This window comes from Photinus pyralis, unplaced genomic scaffold (assembly GCF_008802855.1).
Source record: "Photinus pyralis isolate 1611_PpyrPB1 unplaced genomic scaffold, Ppyr1.3 Ppyr1.4_LG7, whole genome shotgun sequence".
NCBI lineage: Eukaryota > Metazoa > Arthropoda > Insecta > Coleoptera > Lampyridae > Photinus > Photinus pyralis.
This window is the reverse complement of record NW_022170738.1, coordinates 17,986,262-18,003,234: the sequence shown is the minus strand read 5'-3', so window position 1 is coordinate 18,003,234 and position 16,973 is coordinate 17,986,262. Positions and strand designations below refer to the sequence as shown.

Here is a 16,973-nt window from a genome sequence, read left to right as displayed (position 1 = left end):
CGCAATGTTGAATTTTCTGTTATGAGGCATGTGCACTAAGCTGTGGGGACTATGGTATGGAGTACTATAACTTATGGGAGTAGGGATCGTTTGTTATTCATTCGAGGTAATATGACCCCCCCAGCGATATGTGGATGACGTGATAGAACCCGATATTCTTCCATCTCTTCAGCAGTTGGAAGACCCACTTTTCCAGCAGGATAATTCCCCTCCCCACATTGAAAGACGTTCTATGGACTTATTTGCACATGATAATGTCAATTTCTTGCCATGGCCACCCAGATCTCCCAGTATATCGCCTATCGAGCAAGTTTGGGACATTATGAAGAAAAGACTGATGAACTTACCGCATCCTCCGCAGACGCTGCAAGCTCTACACAATGAATTAGAGGTTACTCACAGTTGCTTGGGACACAATACCTCTAGAGGAAATCGGCCGTCTGCTAAAATCGATGCTACGAAGCGTGAGGGAGTGCGTAACCAATAGGGAGGGACTACTATTATTATTAATAAAAATATGTTTATATTTCATCCTTTTTCTTTTAAATTTTAATCAATTGTTACCTTTTAGTAGCTAAACGTTTCTGCCAAGTTTGGTCAAAAAATTCCAACTCCTTCTTGGTGTTGCAATTTCCATGTCACTGAGTATATATACCGAGTCCAGTGGCTTGAGAGGATTTATAGTGATCTAGGTGAGGTTTGCAAGCGAGAACTGAGCTCACTTCTTGGCATCAACATCCAACTTTATTCCAAAGTAAGAATTACGTTAGATGTCTTCCTTGTACTGGGCCTTATACGTGCGAATTTTTGCCGGAATATCAATTTATTTGTGGAAAGTTGTCTTATGATTCAGTAATTAGCTTGCTAATTAATCATTATTGATTGGGGGTTTGTTAAACTGGGGAATTTCAATTGTATAGTGACTTTACTAAGGTTGAGCATTTGGGGGAGTATTTTTTTATTTTGTGTGAACGCTATCACGTTGTGGAGGCAGTTTTTATTTTGCAATTTAATATTAATAATAAATCAGAAGCGAGAAAACTGGCAAGAGATAAGAAACAATGGACAAAATTTGTACACGAAATTGAAATGTAAATTAAAATTATGTACCTTACACCTTAGGGTAAAAGGTTTCTTTGATTATATATATATATATATATATATAATAAATCAGGATTTGTTTTGGTACCTAAATAACTGCTTTGTGCTGTTATTACTACTCTTGTATCTTCTCAATTTCACACGAGGAGAGTTAAGAAATTGAGTGGCGCGCAACCATTGGTAAGTGCAACGAAGCCGTTATAAATATTAGAAATTAGATCATAATAATATGTAAAAATTTCATTCCTAAATTTTTAATTACAAGTAGGAACTTGTAACATATCATTTGAAAGGTGTTTTAATTGTCTATTCAACCGTATCAATAATCAAATCGGTCGTTCCCAAATAAAAACACGCGTGGCCGCAGTAAGATGATCCCACACTATGCGATCTTGGTGAGAAATTAAAATCAAAAGGGGTGAGATCTGGTTAACCACTCGATTGATCCTCTTCGCCTAATCCACCTCTGGGAAACTTCCGCCCAGGCAGTTTCTCACCAAGACCACATAGTTGGGAGCACACAATCTTGCGGCAGTCACAGATCACTTCTATTTTTGGGAGCAACCAATTTGATTATTGATATGGTTGCATAGAGAATTAAAATACCTTCCAAATGATGTATTCCTGCAGTAACCGAGTTAAGAAACAATGAATTTATTCCTTTCATTGGCACCATACTGCTATTCATTATGAACATAGGAATTGATGTGTATTGTTTTTCCCTGGCCTTTTAAATAACAAAATATCTGCTGAGGGGCGCCTAATTTTATGCAACCAAATTCAACCAATTCAAACAACTACAGATCTGGCTGTCACATTAATTTGAATATTGTTTCTTTGAGTTCCGTATTTTTATTTTCGTTCGTGTGTGATGTATTCATCTGAAGACGAAGTTGATATTGTCAATTGGTATAATGCCGCAAAAGGAGCGTTATAGATGTATTTCCTGGTAAGCCAAAACAACAATATTCAAACTAATTAATATAGCAGGCAGATGTTTATTTGTTTTAAAAAGTTATTTTAGACGCATAAAATTATGGGCTATTCAGAAGATATTTTGTCTTTTAATAGTAGACATAGAGAAAAACATACGTAAATCCATATGTCTACTTCTTAATAAATATCACTGTATGATATACCCTATAGAAATGAAAGTTTCATCAAAATTATAAATCAATAGCATCCCTCCATGAAAAGAAGCTTGCGGAACGGATGGGTGGGCATTTGGGCAAGTAGATAAGATATACAAGTGCTACTTAAACAAGGAAAAACATGCATTGATTTTTTTAAATTTAATGTTAGGTGTAGAAAACGTAAATCGATCCAAATTATAATTTAACATTCCATCGATCTTTTACGTTTAAACGTAATTTCATCTTTGTAAATAAGTAAAGGAATGTTCACTAAGTCATGGAAGAGATCATATAATGCGTCCTGTATGTTGAATAGGTGCGATTACGGCTTTCAGTGATGTGCTTCATGGCGAAAGCCCCCTATATCCTCGTTACGGGACTAAATAAATGGATAACAACTTTTCCATTTACGGCGTCTATCTAGTGTAGTAATCCTTGATGATATAATGTCTTGGCCAGACTTGGCTGCTTGCCATTACGCCAAAGAAATAGCTCAATGCTCCCATATGCCACTGCATAAAAGACAAATCTCCTAATCTACTGAAGGCCCGCCCTATAAAAGAATTTGAGGCGCGCTATAGTGACTATCTGTATACTGCTCTTTGAGCTTTTGTTTGAAATCGGGCAAAAAACAGGAAATCAACATCAGCGCATGGATCAGAAAATGTGAATAATACATAAAGGCACACATAGAATGATGTACATTTAAATTACTTTTCCTAATTGCCTAAATTCGTGAATAAATTTGATTACAACTTTTAACTACTTAACATTTATATACATAACTAAAATTACTTCTGTACAACCAACGCCGCGGCCAAGTGATTAAAATTTAACTTTTGTGGTCTTAAACTTTCATTTTCATTGTGCGGGAAAACCCCTACAACATAAATATGAACTCGCAACGCGATGTTTATCTAAGCAAGTTTGCGAAAAGTCTCCAGGTTATTAGTCCTTCTATTATTTTGCACTCGTTCGTGAGTTTGGGATATCCACTACCTACTTCTTTAAAGAGGCTTAAAGCATCATGTAATATTCAGTGATTCCTCCACTGGATAAACATGACTGTGAGAGATTTAATGCTTTCTCCGCCAATCAGCTAAAAATTTTAGTGCGTAGAGTGATAGAGGAGTCTTGCCTTCTCGTCCTCGGCTACGAAGCGTGGTGCTATTAGCCACACTGCCCCGGGAGTTGGATCCAGATACGACTGGGGCCCCCGCACACTTAAACTTAAGTCAATTCTACTAAGTAAAAGAAATGGCACGGCCAAGTTATACTTTTTGGTTTCGATCGAGTTGAAGCCAGTTACCAACGAAGGGTAATTATTTTATTATATAATGAGCTGATGGAAACGTTTTGTAAATTTGAGCCAAGGAGAATAGGTACATTTTATATTCAGTCTTTTATTTAAATACCAACCTACTTTTAGGGATTTCCGGCGGTTTTATTTCTGGATTATATTATAAAGGAGTTCACGGGAGCCCTTCTCATTATAGTACTCCAAACTAATCAGCATCGTCGTATTTCATGAATGAAAGGGAGGTATCAGCTCTTCAAGGGATTTTCAACAAGCATGTCTAATGTGAATAAAACCATATTCTTGGAGGTAACAATGGACTATTAAGTTCGATGAAAAGCGAAAAGAAAAGCGACGCCGTTCTCAAACTCCTATAATGGTTCCTTAATGGTATTTTTTAAAATATAAAGCTACCACCCGAGGAAAATGCGTTATCATTTACCTACTTATGTGCATGAAAAATTAAATTACAAGCTCAAAGTTAATATTATGATATTGCCAAGTAGGTGTAGTATGCCTTTTGTCATGTACGCATTTTCCAAGTGTATACTAATAATAACCTTTTTGAATATAGCAGCACTTTAAGAATATGTAATAAGCAAGTATAAATTGTGCACAACTCTTGTGCGGATAAAGCACATTTTTTTAACCGAAATAGCTTTTGTTTTGACATCACCAATGGATATATTTCTTGCAGACGTCTCAGTCGCTCTTTGTGAGTACCCTCTTTCGATAATCCATTCTTGAGGTATAAGGGAATATACCCGATCACGATAAGAGGTCGAGGAGAAGGGTTGTGGTTGGTATAAATTCATTCCTTTCGTTGAGACCTTTCGTTAGAGTACCATGAAGGATAAAACTAGTTACACTCCCTCCCCCTCCACCCCGTACTAAACACCAATATTAATGACAGGAGATCCTGTATATGATAATATTTCAATTTATGAAATGAATCTCTAGGATTACATATGAATTAAGTACATATTTACTTCGTTTCATTTGAATTTTGATCTGAGTGTTGTTTTGTATATATGTATAATATTGCTGTGTTTATTTAGTCCGGCAGGATGAAATTTTCGGAAATCCTAATTACGGTAGACAAGGGCGGTCTCCTTTTTGTGTTATTGACTTTCATAATTAATTTTATTAATTGTCGTTGGTCTATGTAACGGTATGGAGATTATTATGTTATACGACAAAGCGGTCAAGGTTTACATTTTATCTAAACGTAGAATGTTCCGGGAATTTTTTGGGGTTTTATCCGATATCAAATGTAAAGGCTTATTTTAATAGAGAGGTAGATGGTTTATCGCCTTTTCTGTGTAGGTAAGACAGATGAAATTTTATTTTTTCCTGAATTTAAGTTTGAATTTATCTTTTAATGTCTGATAACATACTGATTTTGAAATTTAATCGACCTCTATTTTTGTTGGCCTAATAACGTGTGTTGATGGGATAGCTTTGTTGTCAACTGTGTATGATTGGTTGTTGTAATTTTTATTATCGGAAAAAGGGTTTCGCCTTAAATACGACGTTAACAAGAAAAGCGCCGCTCTTTTCCACGTTCAGCGCCGGTATTTCAATTGACCCACTTTCTGTTAGAAGTTAACAGGTTAACTGAGAGAAGAGTCGAATCTCTCCTCTGTACTGGAGAGAAGTTTTGTGCCGTGATAATAAATAAAGGTAAAGAGTTAGCTAGGTTTTTGTTTTGGTATTTTATGTACGGTCTTTATGGCCTATGGATCAGCCCGTAGAGCACGGAGAACAAGGACCAAACGACCCCACCGAACTCTTCATAGCAAAGAAGAGGGCCATTCTGTCGCACATCATGGACGTTAGTGAAGCCGTACAACTGCACAAGGTATACGGCTTGCTGCACCGAAGGATCCGGAAGAAGGTTCCAAGATTGACATTCACCACCTTCGAAGAACTCCAGAGCGAGTTGAAGTAGAAGAAATCGACCCGTTACCCACAAAAACCGAGATTCAACCCCAGGGAGCAACGAATGCGATTCTTGTAAGCCCGTGGGACGCACACGAAAGGACTGCCGAAAGAGGAAGTGAAATGAGGAAACTGTACCACTCGCACCGGCCGCCTCGTCAGTTCCGGTCGTGATTTCACTCACCACCGGGTCGTCCGCCTCCACCATCGCATGCTTCGGTTGCGAGAAACTTGGCAATTTGTCGTACGATCGTACCGTGTGTAGCGTTCTTGTTCCACTTGACATTTTTAGGGAATTACGTCGTTCGGCAAGTTGAAATGATGTCTGAAACGACTTGTCGTATGACAAATCGTACCATATGTAGAGACTACTTTTTTTTTGGAACATGATCCATCGTTCTTCTAAATGGGGTTGAGTGATATCAAAGATTAAGAAAATCGGATCTCAAACCCTTCCCCACACATTTATTGTTATACTATAGTCGTGTTTTAATAAAACAATAAATGTATGGGGAAGGCTTTGAGATCAGATTTTCTTAATCTTTGATGTAGGGACTTCACCGATGGTACTAGTGCCCAAGCCGGACGGATCCACACGTCTATGTATTGGTTGCCGGAAACTAAACGCTGTCATGATCCAGGGCAGCTACCCTCTGCCACGCACTGACAATCTACTCCACGCAGCCCGTTCTACAGGTCATGTCCACCATGGACCTGCCATCGGGGACAAAACTACCTTCATATCTCCTCTGGGATTGTATCCTTTTAAAAGGATGACATTTGAGCTTCGGGACGCCTCAGCTTCAGGGGGGTCAAAAATCCCAAAATATTCGTTTTTCTCTTATATCTTGTAAACTCAGAATATGTTTTGTATCATAGTGCACTACAATGTTGTAGGACACTAAATTTTTTTTAAATTTGGCTGGTGAAACGAATGCTTACACCCAATATTAACCCAAATACAACTGATCAAAGTTAAACATACTTAATAATTTCTCGAAATTAAAAAAAATGCTGAAAAACGACGTCTGTGGATTTATAGCTATTTATTATCACCATTTAGATGTTAATGATCTTAATCACTCATCTTCGCACGCCTATGACCTCGCTCTTTCGACCTCTCCCCCTCCGCCTATCATGTGAAAATTCTATTAACTTTGAAATACTTTACAGCTACCCCTCTATATTTTTCATCGACTGGACTATACAATATAATAGATTCAACTAATGCAACATCGGATTCTTTCGCGCCCAATTATCCACCACTGAAGTCTGCATCAATCGTAAAAGGGAAATTAAAAGACAAAAAGTGTTAATCTCATTCCGATAATAGCTAATTTTCTGTTTAAACCTCGGAAAAGCGAATAGTTTAACTTTTCCACGCTTTGCTTCAAGGGATTTTCTTTAATTAAAACCACAACTAACCCTTTATTCGCAATTAAACTACTTTTATACGTTTGTCGGTTAAATATTACGTTTGGTTAGTCACCTTATTGCAGCAAATTTACATTATGCTGGAAAAGCAGGAAACCATTCGATAGGATTTCACTTTCTTTTATTGATTCTTACAATCAGATCATGAATCCTTTATCCGAAATGTTAATACTTACCAAGTTTTGCCCAAATGCATGTGACAACAGTTCCATTCGTTAGCTTATATGCTATTTGAAAGGTATTATGAACAATTACACCGTAGTGAATAATTAACGATGGAATAAGCTTCATAAGTGTAGCTGTACGTTCGCTCGGTCGTTTACCAAACGGGAAGTTTTCATAAAGTTCCGACGCAGAAGTACACTAAACTCGTGAATATTTGATAACATCCTAGTTATGCAATTAAACACAACACGGCGGACTGTTTAATCTTCCAAAACCCTTCCGTGCGGGTACCGTATAGAGTTGTTAAGCCAAGATTTGAGTGTAGCGGAGAGGGTAGTAATATTACATATTGAAATACTTGCCTGCGCTCATTCTGCATACTTTATACACACCCCTGAGACATGAATTTTTTGCAACTGTATAATACACGATGTTCACTACCAAAGCAACAGCAACAACTAGAAGGTGCAGATAATTGTAGCTTTTTTAAATTGTCCAATATTCGTGACCATTGTTTGGTTCCGTATAGTACGGGTACTCTCGGAGTAAGAATACTGGAATTTTTGTTTTGCTATTGAGAAATACAAGAAATTTTCGTTAAGATACTTAAATGAAATTTTGTATGTAGGCATCTCGGGTAAAAGTAAAACTAACACCGAATCAAAAAATTTGTTCTACAAGCTGGACTGATCTGGTGGGACAGAATCAACCCCTTAAGGTGTGAAACGTAGAAATTTTATACGTCGGTTTTCCCATCGAAATTCGGAATCGATAATGTTAACTACCTAATACCAAATATTCTGCGTATATCATAATAAAACAGCATTTGTGTTATCGTAGGTAATTGCACAAGTGCATCAAAATTACCGATAATTTTTTTGAAAGCATGTTGTCTAAAAACTGCATGACTTTATTTTCATATTTTGGCGAAAGAGCCCGACACCGAAGGTGGAGGGCTCTTTTAACAAAATATGAAAATGACCGAATGCGGTTTTTTACTGACAACATGCTTGAATAAAAAATTATCAGGTTTATTTTGATGCACGAGTGTAATTTAGGGGAATATTTCCCGAACAAGCATTACTTGCCAACCTGACGTTACCTACTTATAAACTGTCGGTGTATTGTGAAATTGTCCAAAGGAGTTGCCAGTTGCCATGGATATGGACAGTGCAATTATCGCAGGGCTCTTTCGCTTTCTACAGTGCAATAAAATTATCGCTGTAATTGCGCGATAATTGCACACCTCATATGGCATTTATGACATATGAGGGAAATATTCGGGGTAATTGCACGATTGTCCCTTCTTCATAAATTAACTCCCTATTTACTGATCGATTAATCTCACATCGCGTATTATTGATCACTTGTAATTCGAATAAACTGCTTGAATACATTAAGGCGCTATTTTTAATTATTAATTTCTCGCCGACGAAGTGTACCTACATTTACAAAGACGCAATCGAGCTCTGTCGCGGCTGCTAAATTCATGTGGAATGGGTGGTCATTTTCAAAGACTCGGCTCGCTGTGCGCTTTTCTATTTATATTACGTCATAAGGGGAATCAACGCAATTTTGGAAACTGGCGTCACTTTCTAACCAATAGCCGATCAGCATCTTTTGTTTATAATGCAGTCTTGGCTACACGCATCAGTGAAAGTCCGCTGCTATGGTAACAATCCACGCGTTCTAGATGCGTATACTTCTCGATAATAACCACTGAACTAAAATCATAATAATTATAGTTCAGTGATAATAAGTTACCTCACGTCTAGCCCTATAAAACCGCAGTATGCAATTTAATTACATGTAAAGCTTCGAAACCAAATTTAAAATGCAAAGCGGGCTTCCCTTACAACTACTTATCAATGATCCATTGATCCAAATTGAGAGGTCATGTCAAAATATTAGGGATAAAGTTATACTCATTTGAAGATTAGGCCTTCGGGTTACAAAGTGTCCACCGCCTACTAGTGAGTGATCTAATTTCGCATGTAGTTAATTGAAAATGTCGCAAATATAAAAAAAAATAACGATTTAAGTCGATATTGTGAAATGATCACAAAAAATTCGATATGTCGATCATGGCATTCACTTCTGCAAATTCGATTCCAAAAATTCCGTGGCTGCGGGTAGTGGGAAAATACTTGCGAAATTAGATCACTCACTAGTAGGCGGAGGACACTTTGTAACCAGAAAGCCTAATCTTCAAATGAGTATAACTCTCCATTTTCGTTGTCCGGCCAAGAATTGCAGTGGAACTCCAAAAACCTCCAGATACCAAATTTCGTCGAAATTAGAATTTTTTCGCACCCCCAAATAGGGGTGCGTTCTTTCGTGGTACGAATTTTGAAAATTGTTTAACAAAATCGGATAGGGAGTAACAGAATACCTATTCAAAGACGTGCCACCCATCTTTGTAACTCGTTAGACCATCGGTTTATTTGAAAAATGTGCTTGTCTTAATCCCCTCTCACCCAATTTTTTTTACATCCTGTCATGTAACACCCTGTATTTATGGCCGACTAATAACGTTTGCGCTTACCATTTCGATCTTTCCGAAGGAAAACGGAACCTACTTCATGGCGATGACTCACTCAGGAAATCACAGGTGATTCACGAAAATATACTGACGCTGTCGTCCTATAATTATAGCTAAAAGAACGTCGTATAATTGTCGATCTTCCCATAATAGTTTAATTGTCTGTTATCAAACACCTACGGCTACGACTAATTACAGGAGCAATTTCAAACAATGTGCGTGCTACTCATATCAAATTATTTACATAGAAGCAATGTTAGTGAACAAGCCTACATAAAATAAACATAGGTATGAATGGCCACGGCTGCTACTAAGCTTTTCAATTACTGGGTCCATTTGTATAATGAAGTTGAATTATTAGGTGGCTAAAAATGTTCATAAACGTGAATTTTGAAGTAACGTAACATTACTGTAATTTACTCGGGTATCAAAGTGCACTTGTGGGCAAGTGTACATTAATATACGAGATGTTATAAAGAGGTAGCGAATTTCATAGAAAAAGTTGGAGTGCACTCAAAAAAGTTTCAGTGTGACATCATTTAACGTTCGCAGTATTACGTGCTATATAACGAAATTTAATTACTATCAATATATAAAAGAAACTTCCCTACAGTGTGACATAATCCATGAAATGGATCTAACAAAGTAGTGGTAGTTGTACAAATTTTTGTTGAGAGACCATGTACGAGTATGTACTGAAATTTGAAATTTTGAATGACTTAATGGAGCTCCCTCCCTTGTCAATACTCACATATACTAAACTTTTTTTTGCAAATCCTTAAACTTTCACTTACAAACTCAATTCACTCTTAGTATTTACTTGCTTAATTAAAGAGATACAATCTACTCTTTGGTGGTTAGTTGCAAGCATATGTGTTGTAACGATAGACTTGTCCCCTCTTTTCTATTTAAAGTGATCCACATGTGCTCTTTAAAGCTAATGTTGAGTAATTTTTTGTTGGCCCAAATCAATTACAATTTTTACGAAGATATTTCGCGTCTATCTTAGCCACAATTTGTGGACGAATTTCTTTCTACAAGTGACGCTCGCATGATTTACATTAGGAAATATGCGGAAGGTAAAGTTTTACAAGTTTATAAATGGTCAAGGTTGCAATCACAATCAACCAAACAAATATTAATCATGTCATGTTTTTATTTTGTCGATTATATTTCAGAAAGCTTTATCACATTTGGCGCCTCATTGACTGCAAACAGTTTCGTTTTACACAATAAAAAGAAGTTATATAATATTTCAAATTTTACACTGCGAATTAAGCTAATTTGGGAGAGAGATAGGTAAAGGTCTGTTGTATCAGCGTTTTTGCAGACAACCTTACAGTTCGCAAACCAATGAAAATTAACGAAATATCACCGCCATTGCTTTCCACCATAGAATAGGCTTTTTGAAGACAGCTTGGTATAGAGAGGTGAAGAGGGTTGCACGAAATTATTGATTCTGGTTTTGGCAATCAACCAGAAAAGAGAGTTTCCTTTTGGCATCCAAAGAGTCAATACGAGAGCTTGGCGTTTGGTCAGTACGGCGTTTGGTACAGCGGCTCTTTAGAGGCAAAATAATTCCATTTGGCGTTCGGGAAAACCGAAATTCGAAGAAAAAGTTAATCCAGATCAAAGCGACAATCAGTGTCTAGATTTATCCACTAGTCTTCTGGAATTTATCATTTTGCCCCAGTGGAATAAAAAGTGAAATTTCCATGTTGGATTATTATAGAAAAAGTGCATGTTAGCTGTTGCTACCCTTAGTGAAATTTATGTGTGTATTTCATTAAAATGTAACTTAAGATAGAAAACCGTCAAGACACATTTACGTATTACCGTGTAGGAATTAAAAGCTAGCAATCATAGTTCAGCAAATTCGACACCCTCCGTATTCATAAACAGAGTAGGTACAATTCAGCAAATTCCACAAACATTTTACCGCGCTCTACGCAGTGCCACAACGTATAAAAAAAGTTACATATCATCGTGTAAAGCAAAATTGCGATAAAGAAAACTGGGAGGAAGGTTAGAGGATTATGTTTATTTTTTGTTGATCAATGTGAGAGGTTTATTAAAGAAATTTCCAAAATATTAAACCTCAAATTTCAAGAAAAAACCTTTAAAAACTAGTTTATGCTAGTGCTAGTTTCTTTTGACAACCAAAAATTTGTACTGATCGGAAGAATCAACAACCGAAATCCTGCAATTCAATCGATCATCATTAAAGACGTCCCATTCTAAGAGCTGTTAGTGGATTTATTCATGCCGTCCGGTTTTTAAGAATGCATCAAAAATCACCTGTTAACTTCCCACCAACTCCGTAGCTGTAAGAATTCCAGGGTTCCACATCAATTAAAGAATTTCGTCCAACAAAGGCTCGTTACAACGCTATGACTCATAAATTTAAATCGACAGCCTTATGATCCATTAGCAAAGAATATTCTGACCTATTATACTGTTATCATTCCAACTGTAAACGACAGATCGTAAAGTTGTGAAAATTCTGTAAATTATTGTTGGGTGTTGGTGATCTACTGACAGAAATACATTATTATTATTATGGTCGGTGTTTCTTGTGAGAGCTCAGGTCTAGCCTGGTTAACTAATCGCACGGATTAAAATCAAGTAACGATTAGTGTCTGTGTATTATTATTATTATTATTTTTATCTAAAAAAACCGTGAATTTGTGAGCAGTGTTTTCAGGTTTTTTAGACAAGATCCAAAGACTCGCCTGGCTGGGGTCGCTGGAGCCCTGAAAACCTGGCCCTGACGGCACTTCCGGGATTAGAGTCTTTTACTTTTAGTTGTGGAGGGAGAGGCTCGGAAGGCTTCCATACGGCTAAAGGATTGGGGCGAGTGGAATCGTCGAGGAGCCTTGTGCACCGGTGGATCTGGAAGGAAACTCTCAGATCCGATCCCCTCCTTGCTAGTTGGGATGTGATACGGGCTGTCTTAACTAAGACAAAAGAGTTATAAAGTCATTCTCCTGGGCAGGGAGCAGTGATTGAACTCGGACTGCCCGTTTCTCGAATCTAAGGGGCTGGTGAGGCTTACAGACCGGTCCCTAACAGAAAGGGCATGGGTAATTGGGTATATATGGAGGTCGACCGAGAGCTAACGTCAGCGTCTCTCTTGGTCAGCATACCACCGTGTTTCCGACCGAGATATTATCGATCATGACCTGTGCACAGGAGAACATCCGTAGAGGTTACCGTAACAAGCATATATACATACGGCGCTGAGGGCCCTGTCAGCAGACAGGTTCCGATCGGCTACGGTGCTTGATTGCAGGTAAGACTTTAGATAGATTAGGTGAGTGAGGTGAGGTGAGGAAGAGACAGCTATCTGGAACCGAGGGTGAAGCAACTTAGGTCAAACAGTGTCCTATCCTTTATTTAGAGAAATGGGCTCTGAACCTAGTTGCCAAAGAAAGCGGGTAGGCACAGTGTCTAAGTGCCGCCTGGTCGGGCTCCCCTGTGAATAGAGGATAAAATAGAAATTAGGTTATTCTTATACAGGGTGTTATATGACCGCGTGTAAAAAAAAATGGGTGATAGAGGGGATCAGGACAAGCACTTTTTTCCAAATAAACCGATGGTCCAACGTGTTTCGTTTGGGAGCCAGAAGTGGTGAAATTTGAATTTCTTCTTTAATTTTTTTCTCAGCAACCATAAGAGTTACAAACATGGGTGGCACGTCTTTCAATAGGTTTTTGGGTATGCCCTATCCAATTTTGAAAACTTTTTTTCAAAATTCCTACCACTACTTGGGGATGCGAACAAAAATTCTGATTTCGACGAAATTTGGTATCTGGGGGTTTTTGAACATGAAAAGACGCATCTGGAATTAGATTTTGAAAATCCGAAAAAAAAGTTCCACTGCAATTCTTCGCCGGACAACTAAATTGGAGAGAATTCCACGAAATTTGTTGGATAGATACTTGATGAGTTAAGAAACAAAATTGTCGCACAGCTTTTTAAAATAACTTTTCAAACAAAAGTTATAGTCATTTGAAAATTGGGTCTTCGGGTTACAAAGTGTCCCCCGCCTACTAGTGGGTGATCTAATTTCGCCAGTAGTTAATTGAAAATCTTGCAAATAACAAAAAAATAATGATTTAATTGATACATAACTGCAAAGTCCATACTTTACACTATTAGCAATACAATTCGCATTATTCAAATATATTGTATTTTATCCAAAACACAAATCAAGTCCAATCTGGATCACCATTTATTAAACCATTAAACCATACCAAGGTTTTGAAAATTCACGAAACAAAAAATTTGGATGACGAGCATGTTTAATCCACCCTTATTTTACAACATAGGAGCAGTTTGATTAAGAATTTCTTAATTTTTTAATTTTTAGGGCATAAATGTTTGACTCCCTAGCGGTTATCTTACGAAGCTAAAAATAGTCTCTAGCAATTTTTTGTGGCTAGTTCTCTAAAAAATATTTTCCGCCTCAAAATTCTATCTTTATTACTTTCGGAGATACAACCGCGTGTCCTTATTTGACAACTTGATACGTCCTTGGGGGTCACATGCAAAACTTGTGGAATATTCTAAACAGACATGAAAATCCCAGAATGCTTAACTGGGCGTTAGCCAACATTCCAATTTTGACTACACGCGGATATCCTGTAATTGTCAATAGCCATTCAATCGCAAGGAATTACCGTGCAGGAGAAAATGTGAGCGGGTTTATGGTTAAGTTTTAAAAAATATTCCAAGCAACTACCTAATCCGTTACCTATAGGGTTGCACTATTAGGGAATTTTTGAAACGACTCCAATTTCGTACGTAAATCAGATCCCTGAAGATACCAAAATCTGATTTTTTTCATGTATAAATTTGGAAGTGCCAAAGATTTTCACGAAAGGTCATTCTCAAAATAGTCTCCTCCGTCAATGTGTACCTCGATGCACATTTTTGTCTTTGAAGCGATTAGTATCTCGGTTATGCGTCAAAGGTGAGGAATCTGCCCACTTACCCCCAATTCCGGATTCCTTAAAAATATAATGAATTACAAGGGATCAAATACAAATTATTGTAAACCTGCATTTGACCGTAACTTCCTGTTTTAACGCTGTATCGGAATTTGGTTATAAATGAACCACTTTTACAAATATGCCAATATCTTTGAGAGGTTGCGAGTTCGAAAATTTCATTCTCTTCCAGTGATTACACATAATGTATTTGGAAGACTGCCGTTTTATGTTGTAAACTTCATCACAGCATCGACGTATTTTAAACTGTTGATGTTAAGCTCTAAATTTAAACTCAGGTTACTTGCAAACTTTGCGGAAGTTTTTACTTTTCAAGTTAAACATGTAGATTCAAAGCGGTAAACATTAAAGACCTTAAACATACGACTTTACAGTAATGATATACATTAGCGTACACTTTATCAAATGCAGGTAGGTATTAAATTGTATGTTGCCTGAATAAGTTACCCTCACGTGAATACTTAAAGGCTCATTAATCATTACAAGGACGTATTGACATTTTTTTTAATGTAACACCATTTTAATATTGACATCGTGACTGATACGTCACTTAAAAAAATTAATTAAATGAGCTGAAACGTGGCGCTTACTAATTTCTTCGCCCCTTGACCAATTATCCAAAATACTAACGTGAATAAGTAAACTAAGCAAATAGAGACGGTTGGGTTATCGATTATCGATATTCCACTATTTGTCCATTAGTCACTAAATTATATAAAATGTATGAGAATAGGAGCCACCATTCTGGACATTCATTTATTATTAACACAACGCAAAAGTCCTAATCTTGTTATACGTCTGGCGGGCAGTGCTGCGATTCTTACACTGTCACTTACCCCGTTCAAAGATTCCAAAAGTTTTGGTAACATCAGTCACAATAAGTTTTTTGGGCCCGGCATAATTAATAACAACTTTATTAAAGCAAAGCTCGCACTAATCGTTTATAAAATAAAGTTATTCGCCAACCTCTGAAACTGCTGAAATTTTCGCACTCACCGAAAATGAGGTATTATAAGCTGTAGCATGTGAATAGGTATCTACGAATGCTGCAGATATACTGGCATGGTATTCAGGTAAGGGATGCCACGGCGTCGACTCGTAGACCTAACAGGGTGCACCGAGACGCCGACCACTTCCTCGGACGCTATGTACGTTTACTTTTTCCTCTTTCAACAATATCTCCTTTCATGTGTTTAGTACAGGAAATGTTCCATCCGTATCTTGATTGAATCTACATTGATATATAATTGATTCTACAGTTGCCAGTAAATTGCTTCATATTTGGATCGCCCAATTCTTATTATGTCTCTGTTTATAAAGCCAATGAGGATAGGAATTTTATTGCCCTTTTACTAACATTGAGGGCAAGACGGGATTGGAATAATGAAGCAATTTAGAAATGTCGCTCTTGTATTTTAAATTCCTGCGTCGTACAAAATGCACTCGTTCGTTAGTGCATTAAAATTACAAAACTGGGAAAAATACGTGGAAAAATACCCGCGATTGGAATTCTGCTAATTACTTAATTAAATTTGCTCGTCCTTTCCATTTTTCATTGCGAATTGGGTTTTGTACACAACGTTGCAAAAGTACTTGACCTATAATCGCAGATACAACGTTATTTTTGGTACCGTGACCGTCTGATTTTCGAAAACGCTGTCAATGAAGAACTGTTGGACTCGCCGAATAAAACTAGTGTTCTATATGATATATTAGTACCTACTAAAATTGCATATAGTGGGTTCTAGTAATCAGTCTACGAGGAGTATGCATCCTAAAATTTCTGTGGTATCGTGGCTTTTGCATAGGTTTGCGTGATGGGTCAAATAAAAATACGCGTATACTATTAGCATAGGGCATTACTGCAATGTAATAGACAATGTAAAGCTGTATTTCGTCATACAAATGATATGTACTTACTGCCTAATGGAGAACAGTTTATCTGGTGATACTTGGAAGTCCAGTAAGGTAGACATTATATAAATAATGCAGAACTTAAGAAACTTAAGAAACGAAAGAACGAGGTAGGTATGTTGTGTGTTGATCGCCAATAATTAGAATGCGCGTCAGGATAAATCAGAAAACTTAAATAATTAAATAAATTTTGAGAAAAATTAATTACCGTAAATTTGGGAACAACTACGGTCTACGATACGAAGCAATACGCATTTTCCGACAAAAAGGTCTCTAGTTTATCTAGAAAAAGCAATCAAATCAGAACGAAATGTCTTAATGACAAGTGTATAGTTATGGTTTTGTAAAATTTCACACTCGACCATTAAGGATCATATGCGCAATCACAAAAACAGCAAACCTTTGACTTACATGACTACGGCCCAAATTAACAT

At 37.1% G+C, this 16,973-nt stretch overlaps 1 protein-coding gene across 1 annotated transcript in view; it reads right to left on the bottom strand.

Moving 5' to 3' along the window:
- The window catches only part of LOC116175379 (fibronectin type III domain-containing protein 5), a 207,444-nt gene extending 191,778 nt beyond the window's left edge, over nt 1-15,666 (bottom strand). Inside the window, exon 1 of the mRNA XM_031493459.1 lies at nt 15,462-15,666. The gene's annotated coding sequence lies outside the window, so the exon portion shown is untranslated. The remainder of the gene's footprint in view (nt 1-15,461) is intronic.
- Nucleotides 15,667-16,973: the final 1,307 nt, after the last annotated feature.